The sequence below is a fragment of the Aphidius gifuensis genome, linkage group LG2 (assembly GCF_014905175.1).
Source record: "Aphidius gifuensis isolate YNYX2018 linkage group LG2, ASM1490517v1, whole genome shotgun sequence".
Taxonomy (NCBI): Eukaryota; Metazoa; Arthropoda; class Insecta; order Hymenoptera; family Braconidae; genus Aphidius; species Aphidius gifuensis.
The window spans coordinates 12,438,549-12,463,054 of NC_057789.1; the positions used below are offsets into that span (position 1 = coordinate 12,438,549).

The 24,506-nt window shown below is 31.3% G+C and overlaps 1 pseudogene; it reads left to right on the forward strand.

Annotated features, from left to right (window-relative positions):
- The first annotated feature begins 3,553 nt into the window (after positions 1 to 3,553).
- LOC122850387 lies at positions 3,554 to 5,447 on the forward strand (annotated as a pseudogene).
- The last annotated feature ends 19,059 nt before the right edge of the window (positions 5,448 to 24,506 follow it).

Genomic DNA, 24,506 nt, shown 5'->3' on the forward strand with positions numbered 1-24,506 from the left:
AAAAAAAAAAATTAATATTGTATCATGATAAAAAAGTATCTTTTGTAATACAATAAAAATAAAATAATAAATAAATTTAATTAATATTTTTGTACCAATTGGTATATCAACAAATTTCACCTAGTACCTCATAATAAAGATTGGTGGTTTCACTAAGTAATTTATTTTCTGCTTTATAAATCTAATCGTAAATTAATTTTAGATTGGTGGTCAAAAGTCAGAAAAAAATAGTTCCAAGACAATAGTTCAAAAAAAAAAGTTCAAAAATATCATGTTCCAAAACAATATAGCTACAAAAGATATCGAGTTCCAAAGCAAAATAGTTCCGAAAGATATTAAAATCCAAAACGCAATAGTTCCAATATTTTGAGTCCATAAAAAATAAAAATTATACCCAACACTTCGTAAATATTTCAACATATCTTCTTCGCTAGCTTTGTTTTCATAAGTTAATATCATCTGGCAGAGCCTTTATTCTATTTTAAGTCAGTCACGTGCTTTTTTAGTCTTAATTTTTTAACCCAGACTGAGAACTTGCAACGTCACTTCTGTCAACTTACTATGGCTTAAAGATAAATTTAATCTCAAAAAATATTTTTATAACAAAATCTCCATTAATTGTTATGAATTGTGAATATGAAAAATAAGTTTTTAAAGACTGGTGGTGTAGATGTATGCTTAGAAATTAAATCGAAAGAAAACTTCCCACAAGGAATATCTGCGAATTGCTTAATCTTACATGATCAAATAATTAAATATAGACCAATAAGTGGGAGAGTACATCAGTTAACATGAGTTAATTGGGGTTAATGATTTTAATTAAATAAAAACCAATGAAGAATGATTTAAATTCGGTATATATATCCATTTATTTACATTTCCTGATTATCATAGAAATTCTGTAAATCAAATGTACTATCATCTAATATAAGCGCACTGAAGTAAGCAACTTTTTAAAATTTTTGAAAAAATAATAACAATAGAAAAACGGAATTATTAACAGACAGAGCGAGCGCTCAGTTGCCAGAGCGCTTGGTTTTTTCCGTCTATTTTGATGCTCCCCAAAGTCGCTAATCCATTATTTCTCTTTTTTTCATTAGCCGATGTTTCCTGAATTAATCCAAATTTCATTGGCAGCGATTTTGTATGTTTCTCACCGTTCGTAAACAAAGCTTTTTTTTTTTTTTTTTCTTGACATTAATATTTTCTAGTCAATTAAAAACTTTCTTTTGTTTGTCACTTTTTTTTCTGAATTTTTTTGTAAGCCGATAATTTTTATAATTGAATTTTGTTGAGGGAAAAAATATTTCTCACTGCAAATTTTTATATTGATTTACGTTTTTTATGACATATAATTATTGATAGTGTGTTATTAATATGTAAAAAATATTGTTTAAACTGTGTTGGCATCCATTCTAAGTATAAGTAAATTTATGTGTCTCAAATAATAGAGTTATCTTTTCCGATAGTGAAATAAAAAAAAAAGAATTTTAATAATTTTTTCCATTTAAGATCTCATTTTTTGTATTTTTTTTTTCCAATTTGAGTGCAATTCTCCTCTTAAAATTGAACAATCTAATCACGAGAAATTGATATAAAAATTAATCTAGAAAAATCAAATTCGGTGTTTAACAATCATTTTCTTTTATTCGATTGATTTTCAATTTTGATTCTGACAGTTTTCAATTATCTTTCTTATTTATTCATAAGTTCCACTTAATTTATATCATTTGTTTTTTATTTCATGTATTTAGTATTTTAATGATCGTTATCTCGTTTTTTAATTGTAACTTTATTTTTTTTGTGCAGCTGTGGTGACCAGTATGGTTCAGGTCACTACATTAATGATAGCTCAAGTTATATTAAAATTATATCATGATAGGACAATATATGACATCATAGATCGTCTGATAGCTAATAAATAAACCAATCAATAGAAAAAAAGGAACTTTAAGAAATTGATTAAGTGAAATTCTGAACGATTTCAGCTTGCCTACTGAAGAAAAATCTTAGTATTCTTTTATTTATATATAAAAAAAAAACATCAGAAATAAGAAATCTATTACAGAAGGAAATTAATGAATTGAACGTAAAACAGAAATTATCTTCAACGAATAACAATGAAAGCAAACAGACAAGTGTTACGTCAGAATCACCATTACCACCTTTATCATCACAATCATCATTAAAATTACTTTTTACTTTCGTACTCGAGAAACACTAGTTTCTGACAGTGAATTTAGTTCGGAAAGTACTTGTTCGGAACATAGTTGAAATAATGCAGAAAACTATTTCAACACGAAATAATGCGACAAACTTACCTCCTCCAAAAAAAAATTATACATACAATGATATTTGGTGTGTCGCATATACACCAATTATCGTTGTATGTGTAAACACTAAACCGTCGAGCTGTCATCGAGCATGCGCCGTATGATTTTTGTGTATTTGTATAATAGACCGTTCAGAAAAAAAGAATTTCAGGATAATGGGTCAACCGAAAGAGGTCGACTTAACGACTTTAATAAAGAAACCTAAAAATTTAAGCCTCCCATCTCAACTCTAAGTGGTTCATTACGAATTGTCTTTTTTCCTATCTAATTAACATAGAAGAATCAAGAGGCATGGTAGTGCCTCGAGTCAAGTATGAGAAAGAAAAGTATGTGTGTGATGAGAATATGTGTGAGATGAGATTAACTACTACTACCGTGCCTTATTATACATCAAATATTTTGTCCCCTTCCGTCGCGAATCTATTAGAAATTTAATTAAAATATGATAGACTTGAATGAGGCTGCTAAGGTTTGGTAATGATCCCATAAATCGATGTCGGGTTTTTTTTTTAAAAAAAAATCAGATTTTTCCGTTGCAGTAATATATATCTAAAGCATAATTGATATTTACGGTCTTTTCGTTTTTCTCAAATCGACTACATTTTGTTCGTTCAGTTGGTATGGTATAAAACTTTACAAGGGTGATGCCATATTGGCTGCACTGCAGAATTTTATCTTATTATTTTTCATAACCTCCAGAATACGTCGTTGAACTGTCACGTTAAACGTCAAAAAAAAAAAATATATACCTACATATATATATAATAAAAACACTATATATTTACTCAATAAATTGATATAATAATAATAATAATAATTTATAATAAATACATCAAGTAGTAATGATAATTTATTGGGTGGTCTTGATCTTGGTATAAAAAGTCTTGGTGGTAATGTTGAGCAAAACGAAAAAGACTTGTTGCTGAATTTCGTAATCGTTCAGTAAATCCGCAAGATTGGGAAGTATTTTACAAGTATGTTGTGTTATGTTATGTTATTTATTGCTATTATTATTTGTATTATTTTAATTTAATTATTTATATTATTTATATTATATATTTGTGTATTTAGAAAAGGAGAAATAACAAATGAACATGAATTTTTAAATGATAATACGAGTTGGGCATCTTGGGCAATGAATACAATGGTTAAAACACAATAACATCACTAGAAACAAATTACATTCATTTTAAAACCCTTCAAGAAATTGCTGATTTAATATGTTAAATTTATCTGTTAATGATGAAGATTTAATTCTTTCAGTTGCACAAATAACTAAAAAATGTTGTGATAAATATACCTATATAATAATAAAAATATAACTGAAGAAAATATTAGAATGGCATTATTGTGGTTGTCAAAGATTAAAAATGTCATCAAGGTATAACAACAACAACTTGCTGGTTTAGAGAATACTCTGGACTTAATCAAGAATTACATAAAGAGCTTGATTGTATTCAAGATGATTTACCAGTTAATATGACTACAGATAAAAATCTTTTTGCAATTTCTGGATCATAAATTAATTTTGTAAATATCATTGAACATTTGGATTAATTTATTAAATTTTACATTATTATTGGTGAAATATATTTTTTAATTAAATTTTGTTTAATGCAGATATTTCAATTACAAGTATTGTCACCGTCAAGCAATATTACATTACCATCTGGACAAGTAACACAAGCACTAAAAGTATAACAAATTTATCATATTTAATCTATCTACATGAGTCCACAAACAACAAATGATTGAGAAAAAGATTTAATTATACAAAATAGAATACGTCAATTAAAATGGGTAACATTTCATAAGCTGAGAAAAAAAAAAGGTTGCAGAAGATTATTTACATTACCAAAAAAAAAACTCTCTCTGAAATAATATGAACAAGTATTAGTGATCTTTTAGTAACACATCCATATTTTATTTCAACTATCCAACAAATTTAGCTAATTTTTTGGTATCATTTTTGGACAATAAACGTCCATCAGTTCGTGAAAAAGTATTTAATTGTGTAAAAAATATATTTAAAGATAATAAACGTGGTAAATTATCACTTGTTATTATTCGTAAATTAAACCAATATATTAAATTACGTGGTCACTTGGTTCATACTGAACTTGTTAAAGTATTATTGTCATTGAGAATGAAAGATATTGATCTTGATAAAAAACGTGATGATGAAATGACACAAAAAAAATTAATGAGCCATCAACAACGTATACTTTCATTGAGTAAACGTGAAAAAAGTAAAAAATTAGAAGCTGTTGAAAAAGAGCTTGAAAAAATGAAGAACAAAAAATATTAACTGAAATAGCAAGTATTGTATTTACAATATATTTTAGAATGTTAAAACAAGCACCAAATAGTCAAGTTTTACCTATAATGTTTAGAGGGTCTAGCTAAATTTGCACATTGTATTAATCTTAAATTTTATCAAGATTTAGCTAATATCATAAATACACTGATGGAAGAAAAAATTTAGGTTTACGTGAACAATTACATTGTATACAAACTGTATTTACAATATCGTCTGGACAAGGACCAGCATTAAATATTGTTTCATACAGATTTTATGTACATTTGTATAAAAATTCATTATTATCAATTAATGCTGGGAAAAATCAACAAGATTGTCATATTATCATTGAAATATTAATTCAAGTGTTGATTAATCGTAGAAAAAAAATGACACAAAATCGTTTAATAGCATTTATCAAGAGAATTGCACCAATGTCATTGCAATTACAACATCACGGATCATTGAGGCTACTTGGTATTATTAAAATAATAATGCTAACAAAATCAATTGAAGGACTTTTTGATACTGATGCTAATTCTGATGATGGTTTTTATCAACCAGAACTTGATGAACCAGAATGTTGTGATGCATATTGTACATCATTATGGGAACTTGTTGCATTACAAAGACATTATCATTCTGTTGTACAAAAAATACCACGTAATATTGCAGCTGGTATACCAATAACTGATGTTGCTAGTTTACCACCAGAACATTCCAAATTAAAACCCAAAGATTTGTATGGACAATTTGATCTAACTGGGTATTTAATCCATCAATTGAATCTACATGAGTCCACAGACAACAGATGATCAATTATTAATTGTTGTAATAATATATTCAAATTATTACAATTATCAGTTCGTGGACCAGCATCAGCTGATGAATTTTTACCAGTTTTAATATTCATTGTGCTAAAAGTCAATTATTGAAATGACAAATGGTAATCAAGATAATAACATTAAAGATGATAAACAACAACAAATTGAATCACAACAACAATTACCAAATACGAAAGAAATGTATTTGTGTTGATGAGAATATGTGTGATGATGAGAGTTAACTACTACCGTGCCTTATTATACATCAAATATTTTGTCCCCTTTCGTCTCTAATCTTTTAGAAATTTAATTAAAATATGATAGAGTTGAATGAGGGTGCTGAGGTTTAGTTATGATCCCATAGATCGATGTCGAGCTTTTTAAAAAAAAAAAAATCAGATTTTTTTGTTGCGGTAATATATATTTAAAGCATAATTGATATTTACGGTCTTTGCGTTTTTATCGAATCGACCAGATTTCTTTCGTTCAGTTGGTATAAAACTTTACAATTATTTTTCTTCTTTCTCCTAGACGTCTCTTTTTCTTAGTGTTTATATTTTGGCTGCACTGCCAATATTAATTTAAAGTGGACATTTAGCTTTCTGAAATTTTCTTTTTCAAAATGACTTTTGCTATTTATATTTATACTTCTTTAATAATTCATCTTCATATGTGCATCTATTTTTTTATGTTTTTTTTTCTTTAAAATAATGCTAAAATGGCTACGTGCAATAGAACTCATATTTTCCTCATTTTTTTTTTAATCTCATAAAATATACTAATTAAAATTTCAAAAATTTATATATTTAAGCGAGTACTTTTAAGATAATCGAAATAGAAAGTCTCGGAAAAAGCGTAGTGCTAATTGCAACAAAAAGTCTATATCGGAGCCCAAAATTTTTGCCTGATACTGTACAGTATCCCAGCCTATCACAGCCAAGTTGTGTTCGGGAAAACGCTCGAATTAATGTGTACTTGTGTTTGTGTGAATGTATGATGCTTGTTGTGACAGCTGTTTATTTGGTTGTAAAGTGAAGTTATCAATATTGGAATATGCATTTATTTATTCATTCAATTTTTTAAAATAATCAATTTGTGTAAAAATAATTGGAAATTTTAATTCAATAAAATTATAGTTTATTTATCATCTAGATGTTTGTATGTATATGTGTGATATATAAAATAAGTGGAGAGTTGCGCGCGACGCATCATTGTCGTTCGGATACGCTCGGCCTCACGTTCATGTTAAATATTAATAAATATTGCAAACTTTAACTAACAATATCTCTGATTCTAGAAAGTTCAAGCGTTTAATTTTTTTTCCAAAATTTTCTAAATTACATCAATTTTGACATGTTAATTTTTCATCAAATTTGTAAGAACCGTTTTTTTGTTAGAACTAAAAATATAAGAAAATTAAAAAAAAATCCTATACCTGCAATGTTGAACCACGTAAAAAGTTCACCTGTTTAGACTCAATTATCTCTAATACTAGATTGTTCATCATCATAAAGTTAAGATCATTAGATGCAGGGGAATTTCAAGATTTATATATCCAAAAATTAGAAAAATTGTAAGAAAACTAATCGACGGATGTACTCCCTTGAATAAATAAATAATTCTTATAAATATTGATTGAACAAAATATGAATTGTATGAAAATAAACTTCAAATTATTTATTCATTCATTCATTACGTTTTTTATAAAAACAGGAGCTTTTACACAAAATAATCGGTTTTTGTTTATTGTCAAAAAAAGAAATTCATATTAAATTACAACATTTGTACCTGGTAGTAATACTGAATTTTAATAATTGATTTTCAACAGATATGTACAGTATGAAGTTGATGGAATATACATATGGAATTACCGAATGGTACAATGTCTGATGATGAAATGCAACAGTTGGGTATCCCTGGTAGAAAGATTTCTTCGGATTTTCTACGAATCTCTACGAATTTTTACGACATTGACCCATTCGAGAGTTTCGGAGTTATCTCTCAATTTTCCTTCGAGTTTTTTGGCCTTCGGAGAAACTTCTCCAATTGCTCGGGAACTTCTCTAAAAGTCAACCATGTGTTAACATAGTTCCAAAATTTTCTTTGAATGTTTCTCCGAGTTTTTTTGAGCTTCAGAGAAGATGGACTATTAGTAAAAATAATTTATAGATTTTCTTTGATCATTTTTCGGAATTTATTTAGTTCTTCAAAGAAGCTTCTTTGATTGTTTGCGAACTTTAGAAGAACTATTCAGAAATTTGTAAAAAGTTCGTTGAAATTCGTAGAAGTATTTCTTTAATTAAAGATTTATTAAAGCTTTTTCTCCGCATGGGTCAATTTCGTAGAAATTCGTTAAAATTCGCAAACAGCTCTTAGAAAATTCGTAGAAATATTTCTACCAGGGATACCAGCATTACAAGAGAAATGTTTATTATTTCTTTGGGTAATTGGACGTGCTACGGAATTTGGTCGTGAATGTTTACAGCTATGGGGTTATAATAGAGTTGATGACATAATATCCCTGGTGAAAAAAAATCTGGCAAATTCTGACAGATCCTTACAGATTCTCGCAGATTTACACCGGTTTTCAGAACAACTGCCAGATTCTGCCAGATTATTTTTACCAGGGATAGGTTAAAACAAATCACTTACAAAGAGTAATAAGAACTGGGGCGCTATTCTTGGTCCCGTATTGCGGGAGTTATTGCGAGTCTCGCAAAAACGATTCGCCGATAAGAAATATTATTCGCGATAGAAAAACATGAAGGTGCTTTTTGTTGCTTTCATGTAAATTTTACCTTATTTTTGCATTTGCATACCACAATGGCAGCTTCACATGAAAGCAACAACAAGCGCCTTCATGTTTTTCTATCTTAAGATAAAAAATATTTTTTGTATGGGGTAGTCTAAAATAGACAAGCTTTGAATATCTTGTTTATTTTGATGCTCAGGACGTATCATATGTTGTTATTTTCTATTGTAAACGATCAAAAGACACTACAAAAAGATATGATATCAAACAAAAAACAAAAATAAATTTTTGTACAAAAAGGAGAGTCAAGTATTCGAAATCGTTATTATTTTTTTTTTTAAACATACAAAAAAAGAGAATATCAAAAAAGTCAAGTACAAAAGTACTAATTTCTTTAAAAATCATTGACCCATATGAATGGTTTTAACTTTTGACAAAATTTCATACTTGACCCCGCCCGGTTCTTCCCAAATAAAATTTCGAGTCTTTCACACAAATGTAGACTCATCAATAAGAAGTGAAAAGTAAAATTCATCTGTATCAAATTGATTAATACGAATATAAAACATAATACGTATGTAATACTGAACTGTCATACTTAGCCAACCACTCGTGAAAATATTTCGCCGCGATTACTTTGTATTTCTCCATGATTAGTCTGAATTTCTTTAAATTAACCCATACTGAGAAATGTGTGGAAAAATTTTTTCAAATTTTTCTGAAATCTTTGGTGAGTAGAGATGTGAGTCGATACGGTACCGTGTTTAATACGATATTAAATACCGTATTAATACCGTATTAATACCGAGCGCCAAATACGATACAGATACCGAAATACCGATGTTCCCATGTAAAAATACGGTATCTGTCATTGTATTAATAATTGGCCTCAACAGCCAGGATATGAGAAAGACCACTATAATAATTATTCAATGAACAAGGATAACTATTAGGGGTATATAATTAACACTGAGAATAACATTAAATAATAAAATCAAAAAGCCTCAAGTTGTTGCCAACGAGGGTAAATTTTACCACACGGTGGTTAATCACCGGGGTTCACACACGGACACCAAACTAAGTAAATTTTATTTACCTTATTTCTTGATGACAGCAAGCGATGTTAAATCTTCAAATGATGCAAATTAATTACCACCACTAATGACACTATATATCTTCCCCTAATGCATTAACTCATAACATACACAATTGAAATTGATAAATTCTTTGTTGAAAGTCAGATGAACGGCAGCTACTACGAATTGTCTGTTCGGCAGTGTACAACCAAGTGACAATGTGGACGCTTGGCTTCTGCCGGCTGGCGTTCTCTTACTCTTTCTCGAATTCGTGAGCGCGCATGCGTTGCCGGAGTAACCCGAAGCTCGCTCGTGCATTGTAGCTGGGCTGGCCCGCGACGCACGAGTATACAACATGGTGTTTTACTCAGCATAGGATTTCCCCCAATTTTTTCCAAAACAAAGGCCGATAACTTACGTCATCATAAGAGTTAGTCTCTACAATGTTTTTTTTTTCCTGTATAACCGAGGGTCCTCCTCGAGTATATATATTTTTCGTAACTAAGGACATTCCTCGAGTATATTTTTTTCTTTTTATTTTTGTATAACCGAGGATCTTCCTCGAGTATATTTTTTTCTATTCAGAGACCGAATGCATTACAGGATAACTAGAGTTAGTCCCTCGGGAGTTTTCCTATAATTTATTCTCGCTCCTAAACTAATTCTCACAACAACAGGTCCCTGTTTGGGCGCCATTTGTAACATGACATTTTGAGTCAGCTACCTTCTCGGACCGTTGCTATGGGAATTAATATTTTTAAATAATATTTATAAATAAATATAAATAAATATTAAATATATTATTGGTTTATTCGATTTTTAGGCCAAACAGTAATACCAAAAATTAATAAACGAGAAACATAATAATAATGATAACTAAAAAAAACGAAGTTTCGTAACTCAAAATCATAAAATAAATCCTTAAGCGAAATAATAACAATAATAACTAGAAAAATGAGTACAATCGGAGTAAAACCATAAAACCTGCTGTAAATCCAACTGCAACACTGCAACGTAACGGAAACGGAACGGAAACTCAAGCATAATCTTAAACGTAGTCGAAATCTTAAACCAAATCGTAGTCGTAATCGGAAATTAAAAGCACAAAATTAACACCAGAAACTCAATCGAACAAACCTTCCACAAACTCAGTCTTCGAGGAAAACCTCAGGGTCGCTCAGAGTGTGGGTTATGGAGAGAGGGACGGGTAAAGTTGTGTGTGAGAATTAATTGAACAATAAATTTAATAAACAATATTTAAGCAAAGCAGTAAATCAACATTTATATTCAAAATCTCAATAAGAAAATACAAAACATAATTAAAAACGTATCAAAAATCCAAAATAAGCATATTTTTATAACAAAACTAGAATCGAGATTACCTCAACTTAATCGAAATCTGCTTACACAAACCGCTAGTAAATCGACTCTAAATCCGTAAATAGCTTCAAAAGATGTTCATATACAAAAGCAAAACTAAAATCGTGACCGGGAAATTAATTTACGCGTTATTCTACCAAAAATCCAAATTAACTAAATAAACTTAATCGTACAAACCTCCAATAATTAATTTAAATCAAAGATACACGCGAAATTAACAATCAAAAGCTAAACGAGACCAGGACTAACCTCAGTCAAACATAACCAAAACGAACACGAGGCTACTCTCAGGGATAACCCATAGAGGCTCAGAATACTTGGTTATTCAGAGAGAACGACTGTTCAGCTCGGAGTCCCAAAGCAGAGAGAGAGTTTGTGTTACTCTAAAACAATACGTAGTCGTAATTTTTATACTACTCCCCCCTTCTTTTACTATAGTGAGTTGAATTTGTATACTCTCCGCATCAAGCTGGAGTTTCGAATAATAACAATAATAAATCAGAATACATTTTACCGGGTTTACCCCGATTTCTATCAAACAAAAATAAAAGGAATAAATGAATAATATTTTAAATAGCCTCCGATTTATCCTGGAGTTTGAAATACAAAATTAAATAATAATTAATTAATATCACCGGCGAAAAGTCTGAAAAAAATAAAATACGATGGGTTTTTAAGGTAGGCGATAAATATCGCTACAATATATTGGAGAGATAGAAGAACGTAAGAGCAATTTTTGATGAAAGTCAAAAGGGCGTAAAATCAATTTTCCAATACAGATATTTCTTGGTTTAAGTTTTTTTGCTTTTTTCAAAAAAAAAAAAGGTGAGATTAAGACGCACAGAAAACGGCTTTAACATATGACGTTTAGTATTATTTTGAAAAAGTTACAGTTCTTTGCAGCCCTGATAATCTTTAAACTTTTTTTGTTTAGTTTATTGATCTCAGCCCTCTGACAACGATAAATACAAACAGAAGTAAATTAAGATTAAATTTCAATTGGTTATGATCAGTAATTAGAGTCATCTAATTACCGTAAAATTACAAAGGAAGAAAGAACGACTTATTTTTTTTCCTATCAAATAGATATCGTATCTGATAATTTATCATGTAATTATCATTAGAAATTTACTGCGTTTTTTAATGAATAGTAAATGTTTTCTTTGAACAATAGGGAATCCGTGAATCTTTCCCTATAAATCGTGCCACCGCTTCTCTTTATAAGTTGTGTTATTTGTATCGGTTTTAACTACAATATCTCAGTGGTTGCTCGGCATAGAAAAAATTATACAACATTATGATATCTTTTTACAAAATAAATTTGTATAATAAATGAATAAAAAAAAATTTGTCAATTAAACGTTCCTCTAGTGCCAGACTATAAAATTTATGATATTATACCAGTAAAATTTTTTTTCTGAAAAAAGCAAAAAAATTAAACCAAGATTTGATTCAGAAAAAAGATAGCCAGATGATATTACTTCTTACAAATATAAAATATTTGTATAAATTGTGGCAATAAAAGAAAATGATAAGTGTATATTTTGATGCAACTGGAAAAGCTTCTGGTCGTTTACCTGATGAGCCGTACAGACAAATGATGAATTATGCGATGATATTGGCTGGTACTAGTGACGAAGGCCAAGGTCAATTACCGATTTTGGAGTTCTTGACCAATCGACAGGACGTAACAGCAAATATTTATGCTTTATCTACATATTTTCAATCGTTATATAAGAGACATAGCAGATAAAACTATAATTAATGTTATCAAGGTTGATTTTAGTTTGGCGTTAATTTATTCGTGTGTTTTAGAGCTTTTAAAAAGAAATTTACTGGACTACTTACAATTGGCATGGAATATAAGAACAAAATGCAGAAAAAAAAGTAAAAATTGAAATATTGATCGCCCATATTTGTTCGAGCCATGTTTTTAATACTGTTAAACGTAAGTTATAAAACATCTATGCAAACAAGAGGGCATCTCATTTGGTGAAAATTTTAATCGGTAAATTAATATATTGTGAAAATGCAGATGAAGCAAATTAAATTTTTACATATGCAATTAATATTTTTTGTACTAAATATATATCAAAAAGAATAATAAATTACGTCAAAATAGTGAAAACACCACTGATTTGCATGAAAATTGATTAATCAAACGAGCCCGCCGAAGGTGGGTGAAGTTCGATCCTAATTGTGTGAAGCGTCTTGTTCAAAGATGATAATAATTAGTATTACTTGTAGTAATGCTTGCCATGTTACTTTTCATAACATTTTAGCTTATCTTTTTAAGATTTTTCCCCCGAGTAAGGGAGTACGCCATCTTGCCCCTATCAGTCTGTTGTCTAGATAACCGTTCGTGGTGTTGATATAGTCATATTTTAGAGATATTATTTAAAGCTAAATGTCCAAGGTCAGTAGATGATCCAGGGTTAATAATTTTATTCGGTTAATGATTTCATGGGGGGGGGATTGGATCATCTTCGAACGAGACGCTTCAGATAAGTAGAATTGAACTTCGCCCGCCGACAGCGGGCTCGTTTGATCGATCAATCATATTACATGTCTCGTTCTCGATGATGAATAATTAGTATAAGTTGTAGACCTTTAGAGTTAGAGGCCAGCTTATCTCTGAATAATCTTGAATAAATTGAAGGAATAAACATAATTATGATTTGTTGAGGATATCTAATTCCCTGTATTATCAACATATAATATTTCTATTTAACGACACCTAGTGCCTCTCAAGTATCTCTTGTACTATTATTATTATCTCTAAATACTTACAATAAACGTTCAATTAATTACTGATAAATTGTTTATTAATTTATACATAAATATCACCTAAATCCTGCGTATTAAAGCACCCTACTCAACATGATTAATGTGTTGTTTGTCTATTCATTTAATTCTTTTTTCTAACACTGATGTAACAAAAAAGTCATTAAATTGTTGAATAGGTCTGTTATAAAAATTCGCAAAAGATTTTGATTTATCAGACCACCCAGCTATACGTCTAATTGCGTCAACATTTACACATTTTGACCGAGCAGCTGATACAGCAGCATGTTTAGGGCTATATGCTGAAAAAACATTTGTGTCTATTCCAGTTTTAGATAACACTGACTTTATTCAATGACCAATTGTTTGTGCAGTTACATCTGCATGAGGTTTTACCGTTGATATTAATAATTTTTTATTATTGTCAGTTCTCAACGTTCTTGTATATTCAAGGTATTGAGTCACTGCAGTTGCTACTGTTCCGTCAGAAAGAGAGGTAAGTGAGAAGAGAGAGAGAGAAAAAAGTAAAATTCATTTTAGAAAAATAAAATGTAAAATAAAATAAAAACTAAAATAGGAGAGAAATATACAACAACCATTGGGCTAACATGCCTAATTCTCTGACGGCACGAGTCAATGCCGACCAGTGCCTCAAACTGCCAATTTTGCTATTAGAAAATGTTGCAGTTTGAGGACAATGAGGATTAGGCCGCTGACCTCGAAGACCACCCAGTTGTTCGGAAATAAAATGAAAGAAATGGAAAAACATTTTGGAAAGTTTGGCGGGTCCAAGCGATGCTTGGTTATACAAGCGTCGTTTGGCCTTCTAGAATTTTCCAGAATTTTCATATTGAGGTCCAGAAGCTGAGTTAGCGTCCTGGACCTTTTTGGCAGTTTAGTTGCATTCGCAATCTTGTAACCTACGCATCTCTCTTTTGTCACTTGCGCTTACTAAAAATCAACTTAGATAAATTAACAATTCAATACAATAAATTCAAAACTAATTTAAAAAATAAATTAAACAATAATATAAAATTTAAATAGTAATTTAAATGACAATTATTAAAATTAAACGATAACAAATATAAAATATTATTGTGTTGATTATTTAAAAAATCCATCCTGAAATCATTAATAGATATAAATCCCTTAACGGGCAATATAATATATTTAATATATAATATATATTATATTATCCAACAGCTACGCATAATTATTTTTTATTTTTAAAAAAGGGAAGGTTCAACTCTGTTTGACAACGACCAGGTTTTGAAGTCTTTATCATGTCAGGTATTTTTATTGTTAAACCTTTATTTGATTCGATGGTATTTTCTGTTTTTATAAGTCATATGGTTTGAAGTCTGTAAGCAGTAGCCAGTACTAACGACGTTGCTATTTTCTCTGCTATCATTTTATAACAAAATTTCTCAAATGGATATATTTTTTCTAAATAATTTAATACTTGGGATGTGTCCCACGTGCTGGAGTATGTTGGTTTACTCGGTCTATCTATGAACACCCTTTTTAAAAGACGTGATATTAAAGTGTCTTTTGCTGCATCATTATTGGATATAAAAGCTATTGCTGATCGTGTAAGAAATTAGTGTACCATAACTTGCACCTTCGTTAAACGGTTTATTTAGAAAATCTATTATATCTGTTGTCCTTGGAGAAAATACGTCAATCTCATTGTTAGATGTGAAGATTGACCATTGTTTTAATTATGAACATCATTGTTTTAACGTTGACTCGGCTATTGAGTTTATCATTGTGTTGATTGCTGATTCTTTCATACCCTTGTTTCAGAAAGCTTCCCTGATAAGATGCCTGCCATCAGTGAAAGTCTGGATGCAAGTGGATGTTGCTGGTACCTGCAAGGAGACAATGAATTATCTTCGTGAGGATTAAAAATTATTGGTGGTGATTTCAACATAGACATGTATGCAGGATACCAAGGTTGTGTTTGCCAACAAGGTGCTACCACAACCCGTTCTGCTTTATTTTTCTAATTGTTTGTAATAATAGTGACAACGGTAAGAAACAATAAAAATTTTTAGATTGCCAAGATATGGGAACCGCATCTACAGCTAATCACATCCGGTTGTGGGTATCATGAGCAAAAACGTTTACATTTTTTGTTTCCGTTTGAAGCAAAAAGATCAATGAAAAATTTTCGAAATTTTTTGGATATTTGCTTAAATAGTTTGTTATTCAGTTCCCATTCGGTGTTTATGTTAGTAATTCGTGATGCTTCATCAGCATCAACATTGCTTGATGAAGCAATATGCGATACAAGGGGCCAAAGATACTTGATTCACACCATCTCCAAACTTCTCGTGATAATTTATTCAAGTATGGGAATTGTACATCAGCCGCCTTGTTAATGTATGATATAGCTAATGTATTATCAATTCTGAGAAGAATTTCACAATTATAACCTCTGAGTATCAACACCATTACAACTGGCCCCCCAACCAGTCAGTGAGGCATTTGAAAATATTTCTATTTTAAAATTATTATTCTTGATTGGATTAGACCTGGACACGTTTTTTTGCAACCAATTAAGATCTTCCACCATCATTTAGTTGATAGTTAGTGATCCTTCATAATCATTATCATTGAAAATTAGCGCCAAATATTCAAAACGTTCCAAACGCTTGCAATACGTTGTATTGTAGGACATGCAGCTGTTAACATCCCCAGTAATTTTGCAAAGTCTCGAATCCTATACCTGTGACCCTCTATAAAATTATTTGTCATGTTTACTCTATGAGTCTTTTTCTTTTCTTTCAATTCTAAAGTAAAGTCTTGCGAGTTTATGATGAAACTTAGATATTCACATTTTTGGCTTTGTGTAAAGGAACTTTTGTTGTAATTTATCAAGAGGCCCAGGTGTTCCAGAAAATGAATTGTCGTTTTTGCATCTCTTGAACGAAATTCATGGTCTTTATTGATGATCAAAATATCATCAATATAAATTACCTACAAAATACTTTGACTGATGGTTTATCATCATTTTTAAGGACAGAACAAGCTTTGTCTACAGACTTTGCTTCTTTAACCTGATCAACAAAGTCTTTGCCATAAAAAAACTCATCAGCTTTTGTTTCATCTAGAGTTAGTTTTATTTCTTTGTTCATTAGTGGTGTAACGAACGACTTTCTAGCCATTGAATGTTAATAATAAACATCAGTCAGCAATTTACAAGCATCACATAAAAGCATCAACGAACGTTCTTGGTCAATACCATCTTTTGGCTCATCCATTATCATGGAAATACCACCACCAAGAGCTGAAAAAGCAGAGCCAATTGAACTTTGTGATTCCTCAAAGTGCTTGTCACGTTTTTGAGCTATTTCTGTCATTCTTTTTTCAATTTGAGGGTCAATTTTTGGTGCTTCCATGTAAAGAATTCCTTTTTTTAGGATATTTTTTAGCTACCTCTTTTCTTTTTTTCCCCTGGAAAATCTTCCTTCATCCATGACAACCATCTTAGTTGTACCAACTCATTGAATTTTATTTCCAATTCCTGTGTTTCATTAGGATTTTCTCCCAATATTTCCAGTTTTTCTGTACTTACTTCTTTATTAGATTGATCAACAGTAGTATCAATAGTGGTAGCTTGCTGGACTTCCTTGTTGAAAAGTTCAGCTTCTTTATTCTCCTTGTCACTTGAATTACCATCTAGACTCAGAGAAAATAAAAAAGATAATGAATACAACGTAACACTTATTGTGTACAGTACAATTATTGTTTAATTGTATGTAATTTAACTTGTATGTATTGGTGCCATGTAGGCCTGTTAGCCTCTTGTTGAGGACAAACAGCAACTTAATATTCTTAGTTTTTTTTTATTTAAATTGTAAAGGAACGTACTCTGTTTCTGGTCATTAATATTCAATTCCTCTGATTCTTTAGATTCAGAGTTATTTATTCCTGGTCATTGTTTATTTAACGCTGATTCTTTAGATTCAGAGTTATTTATTCCTGGTAATTGTTTATTTAACGATGCTTGTTGAATGATAAAAATGCATTTTTTCATTAGTCTCACCTCTACTTTTGTGACGATCTCTTGATCTTGATCGAGATCGCTTGCGCTTTTTTGATTCTTTGGTCAAATTAATATGATTGATTAAACGTATAGTAATGAATACATATAATTAAGTAAAAAATATGTGTGGAGCGTTCCACGCACAACAATACAATATACCTATATCAACGCCACAAACGTTTAACTAGAGAACAGATTGATAAAAGCAAGATAGCGTACTCCCTCACTCAAGGGAAAAAATTTAAAAATACAAGCTAAAATGTTGTGAAAAGTAGCATGGCAAGCAATACTTCGAGTTATACTAATTATTCATTATCGAGAACGAGACGCGTAATATAATAAATGATGATGATAGTGCATCAAAATATAAGTAGACAGTTATTAATTCATTATGTGTAATAGCTAATACTTTTACTACTTCACTTAATAATATATTTTAAAATATATATTTTTTTTTATATGAGCTATTAATTGTCTAAATTGGTCTGTTAATTATTACCATATAAAAAATTAACAAAATTTCGAAGAATAAAGACGGAAATTGTCAACTTACTTGAGAATTCACAAATTAAAGGATATGAACCAAATTTTTCATGCAAATGACAATGGTATGATTTCCTTCCAATTTTATCCTCCCAAAATTATCCTTCCAATTATTTTCAGCAATTTTTTAAATCATTTGGAAATGAAAATTTATTCATTGAACTTTGTATTTATTTTTTTATTTCAAGATATTGTCAAGTCGCTCGTAGTTTTCCTCTTCGAACATTACGACCAACATTGTATTACTGAGCACAAACTCGACCACTTCTTGTTTACATTATTAAACTGTATTAATTAAATAATCAATAAAAATAATAATTATTATTATTAATTTCTTTTAAATGACTTGGATTACTTTCTTGACATTTTCATAAATTATTTTTTACCAGATCATAAATAGCTATATCTTCAAAATTAATTAAAAATATAATTCATCAACATGAATTACACATTTATATGTATTTATTGTTTTTGATCAAGTGTTTGCATAACTTTTGAAGTAAAAGAATCATTTTTTTTTCTGTTTTAGTCATTACCACTGGGTTGGGCTGTTGAAATGCATGTTAAAAGTGACAATATGATTGAGAAAAGAATGGAAGTTTTCTAAGATGAATCAGATAGCATGAACAAAATTGTTACAACACCATTTATTAGCGTTAACTTTGCGAATGTTTGTGGGTGCTCAAATTCAAATATCTTTTGCTGTAACTGTCCTATCAGTTCTAGACTCTATACTATCGTATTAGTGTTGTCATAAATCAAGTTAATCTTGAATTTATATTTAAAATCCTGGAATTATTTTTAGAACCTGAAAGTTCAGTTATTCATTGATTTCAACATCTTAAAAATACTGTAACTAGAAGGACTTTAAATAATTTCATGGTTTTTATCCAAGATAAGTTTATTTCAATACTACAAATATTACGAATAGATAAGCTCAATTACGACAAAGTTATGATGGTGTATCATATGCTTTTGATGTTATGGCAAATTTATCATTTGAAGTTAGTTATTTTAGAAAAATCTGAAAAATTATTTACATTCGTTATGCAAAGATTATTATCGAATAGTACAACTTAAAATAATTCATATGAGTATAACCATGGCAAAACTATGTGAATCAACTGGAGAACCTGTTGAAACCCGTGGTTTTCTTATCAATTGTGTCTTAAAGTTGACGGAAAACCAAATAAACAAACTTCTGTACTTCTAAATATATAAGGAACAACTTGTTGTCTTCTTGGATAGCATGGTAATGCAGTTGATTATTTATTTGAAGCTATTGAAATTTGTGAGTCAAATAATTGGTAATTTATTTATCTTAGTAATAATTTTAGTATATATTTTTTTTTTTTGAGAAAAACGACTGTCAGACATACAGGACTTCAATTCAATTCAATTCATGTAAATCTTGGTGATGTTCATCTCAAATAATCAATGCACATTGCAACCAAACAAAATTGTACAAAAGCTAAACGAACTCTCTAGGACGAATATTCTATAAGTTATATTATCTCTTTTTTTTTGCTGATGATTTCAATACTGCTGTTGGATATATTGCCCGTTAAGGTATTTATATCTAGTAATGATTTTAGGATAAGTAATTTAAATAATCAACACAATAATAGTTTTTGTTTGTTATCGTTTAATTTTGATAATTGCCTTCATTTTATTTTATTCCTCGAAAGACTGGGTGGTCTTCGAGGTCAGCGGCCTAATCCTCATTGTCCTTAAACTGCAACATTTTTCTAATAGCAAACGTTGTCAGTCTGAGGTATTAGTCGGCAAATAGTTTTTTTTGGGTCTGACTGACAATTATAATAATTAATACATATTAATATCGTTAGAAACAATGTAATGATTAATCAGTGATATTAATTTTTTTTTTGACCTAAAAAAATTATTATCAGTCAGTAGAATTATGCATTTTTTTTTTTAATATTTAATATAGAAATATTTTTATCTCACATATAATTATGCAAAAAACAATAAACTAAAAGATTATCACTGGAATCATTCATCAAGATGCTCAGCACCAAGTTTATTTTGAATGATTAGCTTAACAATAGGTTAAGCAGCTTGTTGAACTATTGATGGCACAACTGGTGATTGACTGTGTTCACGCGAGCTCCTCTAATGTGTGTCGTCACAGAGATGACCAGTAACCACTGCGCATCTCTGTTATTCACTGTCCAATCAGCGCACACTAGAGAAACTCTCATGTCGTCACAACAACGCTCGGCTTACACCGTACGTTGCCGTAACTATTCGAGTCTCTCGTTCATCATCGAGGATCTCCGGCCAACTTCGAGTTCAACATCAAGCAAGTCTCCAAGCAGCGTTCTGGAGTCACTTGCGTTTTGGTTATTCTACATTACACACCACATTATTTTTCATCCATTTATACCTGGTGATACACACCAAGTATAATTACTTTTGAGTTATTTTCACGTTGGGCAAAAGGTATACAACCTTTTGCAGAGTATATTTATTGAGTAATATCACCCTTTTGTATATATTTTTCCCTATTAAATAAACGCTATTATTTAACCACAAGTTCATCGTTTCCTGTCACATTTATTTCATCCCTTTATACAGTCCACATCCTGGCGCAAACAGACTGCTTGTACCATTACTTGCACAACTGGTTCGTCATTCGCCAAAACAGGTTGAGCAGCTGCTTGAACAGCTGGTTTAGTAAGTGCTGGAACAGCTGGTTAAGCAAGCGCTTAAACAGCTGGTTGAGCAGGTGCTGGAATAGCTGGTTGAGTAGCTGGTTGTGCAAGTATAGCTAAATTCTTGTCTATGGGATGACATCTGACAGCTATGAATGGATGGAATCCAGCTCGTACAGCTTCTAATGACATCATTGCATCACGTTGTCTTATTATGATGCCATTCATGTCAGCAACAGCAAATAAACTTAAATCAGGTGGCATTTTGCCAAAAATAGTTACTGGTGTAAGAGGCTATATTCACCGCAAAACGATAGTAGCCATTTGTCACTTGTAGCTGACCACATAGAGGCCGGTTAAGCTGGACTGTTCAACGTTGTGTTCGAATGTACCAGCCAAGTTTTGGAAGAAAAATCAAGATATGGTTTTTTTAACATTTTTAGTGTTCCGTAGGACACTTATGTTTTCACTTTTCGTGTGACTTTTTGTTATTTCGCGATAAAAATAAAAGTTATGAATCGAATTAGCTTCTATGAAACCCATTAGGTTTCATTTTTTTTCCCAAAAGCAATCATCATATTTATTTTCAATTTTTGGCCCTTATCAGTTGTGATAGTGCCATTTATCTACAGGGCCCAATTTCAAATATTGACGGATCGGATCCGGCAATGTTTCAATCGACGACGCTTCATCTGTAGACTCTACGATATTTTTTTGAAGTTCTTTGGTCGTTTATTTTTTCTTTTATTGAACAAAATGTAGTGTCAGAATTTGTTTTTGCAAGATATTTTTTGAACCGCCGAACCGAATTAGTTGATGTTAAATGAAATTTATGTTTTTTTTTTTTCCCAAAAGCAATCATCATATTAATTTTCAATTTTTGGCCCTTATCAGTTGTGATAGTGCCATTTATCTACAGGACCCAATTTCAAATATTGACGGATCGGATCCGGCAATGTTTTAATCGACGACATTTATTCTTCATTAAAAAATAATGATAATGACCTTGACATGATCAATACGATTCTGATAATCAATATAATTACCACCACCAGTATCATCGTGAGATGACGGACGATTTTTTTAGCAAATTGTCAGATTCTTTTGGATAAAGATAATAATAATCATCACATTGTAAAATTTGTTATGTTCCGATGAAATCATCAACAATTCTAGTGACTGGTAAATTATGTCTTTTACAAACTCAATTTTTGACATTGAGTGACAAAGTGACGTTGTAGCTATAGAAAAAACGTGGCATTTTTCAAAGAATTCAACTAAATCATTATCATTGTCATGACCTAGAACTTACTGATACCATATGACATCATATTTTTTCTATTCTGAACATAGTTTTATATTAATGATAATAGAATCAAAGTTGAATAATTTATGAGTACCAAGAAGTCTACAATAATATGGTCCACTATTGAATTGATAAGTCCTTTGATTTTGTAATTTTTGATGTTGTTGGTAAAACATAAATCATACAGTTAATTATGAATTTTGTTACCAGTCCCAGTGCCATCAGCCAGCTCCGAGAGCCGGCCGACGACTGGCCGTGAGATGCCAGCCATCACCAGTTTTATGGACTCTCTATCCCCACTACCGTTTGACCCACTCCATACGACCATCTGTGCGCACACCTCGATGCGACTCTACGGTGGGAGTGTCGAAGTAGGGGATACGAATCTGTCGTAGCCAGGGTAGGAATCCGGATTATCCACTCGTGGTGGATGTCTACCAAGTCAACACTGACATTTAGGCGAAAATGGATGTCACTACCGTGGCCACTCACAAACCGGTGGCATTAATTAGCATCTTAGTCGATAAAACCCCTCAGACCAGACCTCTAATTATTTTCGGGAGCGCGAGATCTGCCAAATCTCGTTACAATATATATATTTTCGATTATCAATTGTGTGCATCAAATTTCTGCGAAATTTGTATAATTTGTACATTTTATAATTCCCCAAAACTTGAGGGTTAATCGTTTTTTAAATATATTTTAATTCCATTTTTTACTCATTTTTTTTAAATTTGAATTCTCGACATGCTCTAATATGATACTGACTTCATTTCATATTTTTCTATTATCTTATTCTTATCATTATGATTACGTATATAATTATATATTTTATATTATTTCTTTGAGTGTAGCCAAGAAACTGATAAACTACAATACCAAATCTCTTCATTTCAATATACTTTAATAATAATTGATTGAAAAGTTTATTTCTAATATATATTGTAACTGATTTTTCCACCGATAAAGTAGAAGCCTCAGTTACTATGGGATTAACGAGGATTTCTCACCATCCTCCTCTCTTACCGCCAGGAAAGAGCCAGCTGGTGTATAACGGCAACCAACGGAACGTCGGGTAGTTTCGGGAGCAATGGCCGCCGACGGTCATTTCGGTAGCGACTAGTTCAGAAAGAAATGGTAGAGGGGCGCGGTCCACCATATTGGTTCCAAAACGTCACTCGGGCACCATTACTAAAATGTATATGGATTTTAGTATTGGCCGGGAGCGTAATAACCTCACCCTGCGGAGGTGGATATTACCGTGATCATAAACTTTGGTTTAACTTACTCGCACAGCCTAAGTCAATACGGGAACGAGGATATTCGTACCTCACAGGCTTTACCGAATATTCTCCTATTGCCTACTCACTCTAGTGCACCAAGCAGCCGAACATAAAGTCCATCCGCAGCCACGCTGGTCTTACGCCGGACAACTCTATGCATTTGGCTACTCGATTATAGGTTACCCTGGCAGTAAGTAACCACACTAGAGCGAGAGGGCGAGTGATATACAACGTCCTACCTATACAGCGTAGCGACATCGTAAATCACCCCCGGGAGCATGCACCATGCATCGGGGGCTTGGTTGGGCGCATCAGTGACATCAACTAGTTCCAACCTAGGACCCAGTCGACGTCATCGTCTAAGTCGGCTAACTCCACCAAGGAGTCATGCCAGCTTCACCAATGATATCAACTAGCTTCCCATAGGAGCATGTCGACATCACCAAGTCACCAGCCAACTCCACCAAGGAGTCAGCTAGCTCCATCGGAAGCCAACCACGGACTGTCACCAGTCCCGGTGCCATCAGCCAGCTCCAAGATCACCAGTTTTATGGACTCTCTATCCCCACTACCATTTGACCCACTCCATACGACCATCTGTGCGCACACCTCGATGCGACTCTCCGGTGGGAGTGTCGAAGTAGGGGATACGAATCTGTCGTAACCAGGGTAGGAATCCGGATTATCCACTCGTGGTGGATGTCTACCAAGTCAACACTGACATTTAGGCGAAAATGGATGTCACTACCGTGGCCACTCACAAACCGGTGGCATTAATTAGCGTCTTAGTCGATAAAACCCCTCAGACCAGACCTATAAGTATTTTCGGGAGCGCGAGATCTGCCAAATCTCGTTACAATATATATTTCTTTTAATTTTTCAAATACAGCCTAGTTTTTTCATTCTGACGTGATGACAAGTACAAAATTTATCACCTGAACAATCATCTATTAAAGTTTAAAAAAAAAGAAAATAATAAAAAAAAAATTATATTGGTAAAAAAAAAAAAAAAAAAATAGGTAAACTGAAAAGTAAAAACTGCAATATTACAGTTTAGGATATAAATTTTTACTTTTTTTTTAATTCTGATAATATGAATATAAATGAATATAGTTTGAAATAAAGTTTTTTTACTTTAACATGACATCTTTTAAAAGAATATGAATGAATAGAAAAAAAACATTATTTAAACATCGAAAT